This window comes from Lepidochelys kempii, chromosome 2, assembly GCF_965140265.1.
Source record: "Lepidochelys kempii isolate rLepKem1 chromosome 2, rLepKem1.hap2, whole genome shotgun sequence".
Taxonomy (NCBI): domain Eukaryota; kingdom Metazoa; phylum Chordata; order Testudines; family Cheloniidae; genus Lepidochelys; species Lepidochelys kempii.
The window spans coordinates 260014232-260020068 of NC_133257.1; the positions used below are offsets into that span (position 1 = coordinate 260014232).

General features: G+C 45.3%; 1 long non-coding RNA gene across 1 annotated transcript in view; it reads right to left on the reverse strand.

Annotated features, from left to right (window-relative positions):
* LOC140907852 (uncharacterized) overlaps positions 1-5837 on the reverse strand; it is a 94411-nt gene that overhangs the window by 87469 nt on the left and 1105 nt on the right. The window lies entirely within an intron of this gene.

A 5837-nucleotide genomic window follows, 5' to 3' on the forward strand; every position in this document is an offset into this window, starting at 1 on the left:
TTTGCTAGCTTAACCACTGGGGCTGAAATGCTCCATGCTGGGTGTCTGCCTTGGGCTGATTTTTTTTAAAAACCATTTCTAAAAACAAGACTAGGGGAAAATATGTCACGTTGCCTATCTTTAAAAAAAGCCTTACAGCTGTTTTATAGAGACGCCCTTGCGCCTCCAGGCTTTGAGGCAGTGACTTGACATTTGGCAGTGGGGGGGAGGGCAGGGAAAATCACCCTAATTCTCTCATAGGCTTTTTTGGCATCCCTGTGAAAAACCACTCAAATTTCGCCAAGCTACAAGCCTTTGAAAAATCAGTTTGCATATGTTCAGTAGAGACTCGTTGGAGTTTGGCAGCTAAAGACTTAGAACAGTCTCTGTGTACCAGATCTGCTTCATCCTGGGGCTTCAGGAGCTGAGCAGGTCCCTGAAATTGTTCTTCTTGGCAGTCATGGGCCCTTGTGGCACCAGAAGTGGCATCAGGGCAACTGTCTCTCCTGAGCTCTAAATACCCTCTTTGCTGGCACCCAAGTAGCATGAAGAAGGAGCAATAGGAAAAGTTAGGCTTTCTGTGTGTAATAATATAACAATAAAGGCCTGCAGCCCTCTCTTGTGCAGAACTTGCTGGGCATTTATAAATGGTCTTACTGCATATACCTGCTATCTTAACAAGTAGGAGAGGGATCCCTGCTCACTAGAAAGCAAGCTGAAGCCAAGAAAGGGCCAGCAACCTGATTTCAGTTCCAGTGGTGTAAATCTGGATTAACACTGTAATCAGTGGATTTACTCTCGCTAAACACTGGTGTAACTGAGAGCAGAATCTGGGACAAAGCACCTGCTCCAAAGCACAGCTTGGATTTATAATAAAAAGCAGACAGTGAACTCCCACACTGAAGGCCCAACTCTGCTGCCACTGACTTTGGGCAGAGGGGAGGAGTTGTCAGTGGCTCTAACACTCTGTGAAGTAAAATCACCAGAGCAATTGCCAGTTACCCACTATAGCAGCACCACCTATCAGGTCTGGCTTGGGGGGCAAACCACTGCCTCAGTTTCTCCCCCATGAGCTCCCCAATAATTTAAACATAGGCTTTAATTTGTCAAGAAACACACCTTCTTGGGGTCTAGCATAGGCGGCGGGTGAAACTTCCCCTGGGGGAGGCTAGTTCCCTGTCCCACCTCTTCCGCTCATGGCCCTGCCCATACTCCACTCCTGCTCCGTCCCAGGCCCTGCCCCCACTCTGCCCCAGCCCCACCCTCTCCCCTGCTTGGCCCCCTCCCCACTCAGCCCCCCCGCTGCTGCTCACTGAATCCCTCCTCTCCTCGACCCCGCTCCCTCACAGGGGTAGGGGGGTGAGGAGGGACATGGCGGGGGGCGGGGGAGTCTCACAGGGAGGAGGGTGGAAGAGAGGAGGGATGTGACGAGTGGCAGGGACATCTGGAGATGGGGGCATGGAGTGGAGGAGAGGAGGGACTCACCAGGCAGTGGCAGGTGGTGGGGGCGTCGGGAAAGAGGCCGAGCAGGGAGGGGAAGAGGCAGAGTGCAGGTGGGGACACCACAACCCAGGTGGGTCGTCAACAGCTGCACCAGGGGAGGCTTAGCACGTGGGGTCTAAGTTTATTAACAAAGTTCACAAGGAAACTTGAGGACTCCTAGCCATAACCCTGGCTGTAGGGCTCCTTAATCTTGTCGCTCTTGAGGCTTTCCGCTAGCGGCTTTGCTCTCTATCAAGCAGCAACACCGAGGGCTTCCTATCTGGTATCTCCCTTTTCTCTCTCTGACTCTCTATGATCCTCTTATCTATGTCCTGGAGGCCTGATGAAGCCACATGAGCTGTCCTGATATTGCTCATTTTCTCCACCTCCATCGGGGGGGTGGGTGCGCTAAACATGCCACTGAAGGGCCAGTCACGCCATGACATCCCTGAAAATGTTTGGCTGGTAAAGTTGCAGGATCGCTCTACTCCTTGTAAAGAGTAACGGTAGCTTGCTGAACGAAGTGTGCCTTTTTACACTGATCACCTGGGCCTCCGGGACTGTGTGCATTCCTCCCCCCGCACCCGCTTTGACTTTTACACTTCCTTCACATAAGTGGAAAATTCCCAAAGATGCAATGTTCGCTTTGTTGACAGACAAAAACACATTTTAAATGAGAGCCCAGTATCGCGTTTCTCATTCAAATGGTAGGGAAATCTGAGCAATTAGGCATATCAAGGATGATATGAAGCAAATGAACTAATTTGTTTTCTGAGGGTTTGTTCGCTTGGAGCAGTAATGCGTTCTATGGACTGTGATTTCTAAACCATATTAACATGATGCACATTAATTGATCTGTGTAGACCCTGCTGGTGTGCACTGAAGGTTCCCTAGTGTGCTTTAACACCGTAATACATTAATCATTTAGTGTGAGACGTGGGGTTGCTTGCTAGGATTTGGGTATATCTCAGCAAATCAATTCCCTGCCATTGCAGGGGCCTTGGGCACTGGTACACCACAGTGCTTTCTGTTCTCTATTTGTGGCACGCAATATTTTAGTCTTTGGAGGGCTGTAATACTTTGATCTAATTCAGGTTGTTGGGTTCACTGCAGGGGTGGTGGGTGAGGTTTAGTGGCCTGTTGTATACAGGAAGCCAGGCTGATGTGCTGGTCCCATCTGGCCTTAAATACTATGACTTTTATGCATGTGGGATTTGAGGTAGATAAAATAGCATCACAGGATTATTTGAATGGTATAGCATAATATTCCAGAGGTATCATATGAAAATACAGATTTCTTCCCGTGCCTGTATCTCATAAATTCTTTCTCCTACTGCTACCAGTTTTTGTACTCTCACTCTGTATTATTGATTTGTTTGTTTGCACTGGGATAGATCCCCACAGTGCTAGGCATTGTACAAACACAGAACAAAAACAGGCCCAAAGAGCTTACAACAGGGACCGGCAACCTTTGGCACACAGCCCACCAGGGTAAGCCCCCTGCCGGGCCGGGCCAGTTTGTTTACCTGCTGTGTCCACAGGTTCGGCTGATCACGGCTCCCACTGGCCACGGTTCGCCGTTCCAGGCAAGTGGGGGCTGCGGGAAGCAGCGGCCAGCACATCCCCCGGCCCACGCTGCTTTCCACAGCCCCCGTTGGCCTGGAGTGGCAAACCGCGGCCAGTGGGAGCTGTGATCGGCCGAACCTGTGGACACGGCAGGTAAACAAATCGGCCCAGCCCGCCAGGGGGCTTACCCTGACAGGTTGCGTGGCAAAGGTTGCCAATCCCTGGCTTACAATTGAAATAAAAGACAAGAGACAGGTGGATGCAAGTGGACAGAGGGGTAGCTCATGTGTCAAGGTTCCTCCCCCACTCTGAACTCTAGGGTACAGATGTGGGGACCTGCATGAAAAACCTCCTAAGCTTATCTTTACCAGCTTAGGTCAAAACTTCCCCAAGGTACAAAATATTCCACCCGTTGTCCTTGGATTGGCCGCTACCACCACCAAACTAATACTGGTTACTGGGGAAGAGCTGTTTGGACGCGTCTTTCCCCCCAAAATACTTCCCAAAACCTTGCACCCCATTTCCTGGACAAGGTTTGGTAAAAAGCCTCACCAATTTGCCTAGGTGACTACAGACCCAGACCCTTGGATCTTAAGAACAATGAACAATCCTCCCAACACTTGCACCCCCCCTTTCCTGGGAAATGTTGGATAAAAAGCCTCACCAATTTGCATAGGTGACCACAGACCCAAACCCTTGGATCTGAGAACAATGAAAAAGCATTCAGTTTTCTTACAAGAAGACTTTTAATAAAAATAGAAATAAATAGAAATAAAGAAATCCCCCCTGTAAAATCAGGATGGTAGATATCTTACAGGGTAATTAGATTCAAAAACATAGAGAACCCCTCTAGGCAAAACCTTAAGTTACAAAAAAGATACACAGACAGAAATAGTTATTCTATTCAGCACAGTTCTTTTCTCAGCCATTTAAAGAAATCATAATCTAACACGTACCTAGCTAGATTACTTACTAAAAGTTCTAAGACTCCATTCCTAGTTTATCCCCGGCAGAAACCAGTATAAGACAGACTCACAGACCCTTTGTTTCTCTCCCTCCTCCCAGCTTTTGAAAGTATCTTGTCTCCTCATTGGTCATTTTGGTCAGGTGCCAGCGAGGTTACCTTTAGCTTCTTAACCCTTTACAGGTGAGAGGAGTTTTCCCCTGGCCAGGAGGGATTTCAAAGGGGTTTACCCTTCCCTTTATTTTTATGACATCATGGAAACAACGAGGCAATAATCTAAATGCCTTATCTATCTTTAAATTGGTTTGGAAAGCAATTTGTGAGAAAGATGCTGTACATGAGAGAGTCTATTGTTTAAACTGTAGCTAGTGCTGAATTTATTTTCTGTACTGTAATGCCCTTGTTGCATATGGGTGACTTAATTTGGTTCTGTTTTGTTTGTGGGTCAGATTAACCCTTACTGCGATCAGAAAGATAACATGAAGGATTAATTTGTAATTTTTTCTATATTGTTGTTTTTTTGTTTCATTGATGCAGGTATGGAGTATAGGCATGTTCTATAACACTATGAATAAAGCTGGTCATAAAGAAAACCAAGCACATCTGCTGAACAGAAGGTATGCAACCACAGTGCAATAGATTGCAAACAGCTTAGCATCTGGATTTTGATTTTTTAGAAAGTCAGCATTTTACATTAAATAAGATTTAAAAGTTCTTTATACAAAATCTCCTTGACTGTATAACTTTATCTGTGTGTGTATCTGTCAGTGGTGGGTTTATTTTTCTTTTTTTTTTTCATATACATAATATGTGTTGTACCAGTTTAAAGGTCTCAAAGGGATTGTAGGTACACACTAGAAATTTACAGTAATACATATTCATAGTAAGCTTTTTTCTTCTTTTTTAAGAAGAAGAAAAACAATTAGGTTGGTTTTAAATTTGTTTATGCTCTAAGAACTGTTTCCCCACCCCCTGAATCAGAGTCAACTCACAGGAAAACTTTGAAGCCAGTATTTGAAAAATGAAGAGACTTTGACTTAGAGAACAGTGAATTGCCAGACTTTCAAGTGCACATAGATCTGACAACTCAGGGAGTTAAACCAAGGGAATTAGGTAGGTCTTAAAGCGGTAACAGCCCAGGCTCTTAGACCTTTTGCATTTAAAGATGTTTTGGTATCATTGGAAGATTAATTTTGTATACAAAATAAAGCACATCGTTTTCGTCTCCCTCTCTGGCCAGTACTGTTTATCTGCAGCAGAAGTCAGTCTCCCGGGGACAGCAAGGACAGCTGCCCTCTGGAAGAGGAGGGTTAAAAAAAAAAGTGTGTACACTACTTTCTCTGCAGGACTTGGGTAAGTAGATCCCAGAGTGGCTTATTTACTGCTAATAGGGGTGTCAACTGGGGAAGATTTGAGAGACCCAAACAGTCCTTACAAGGACATAATATGGGTGCATAGAATATAGGTTATTTGTTATATATATATTTATATATTACAAGCACATAAGTGACAAGTGCAACACACACACACACACACACACACACAAAGTGCCAGATTCTGATCTCAGTTACACCAGTAAAAAACGGAATAACTCCATTCTCTGCAATTGAATTGTTTCTGATCATAATTACACCTGTATAAAGCCTCCAAATTACTTCAATAATTTTAGATTGACACTGGGATAGCAAAATTGACACTGCCTGCCTGGTTTAAAATGAAATACAATGTGATCTTTACAGTCTCTGGAGTGCACTTTTAGCTGTCAGTTTAATTTACCCACTTTCAGTTGTCACAGCCAGCCTCTGCTGAAATCGAGACCGATTAAAATACAAGCCTGCACAGATAC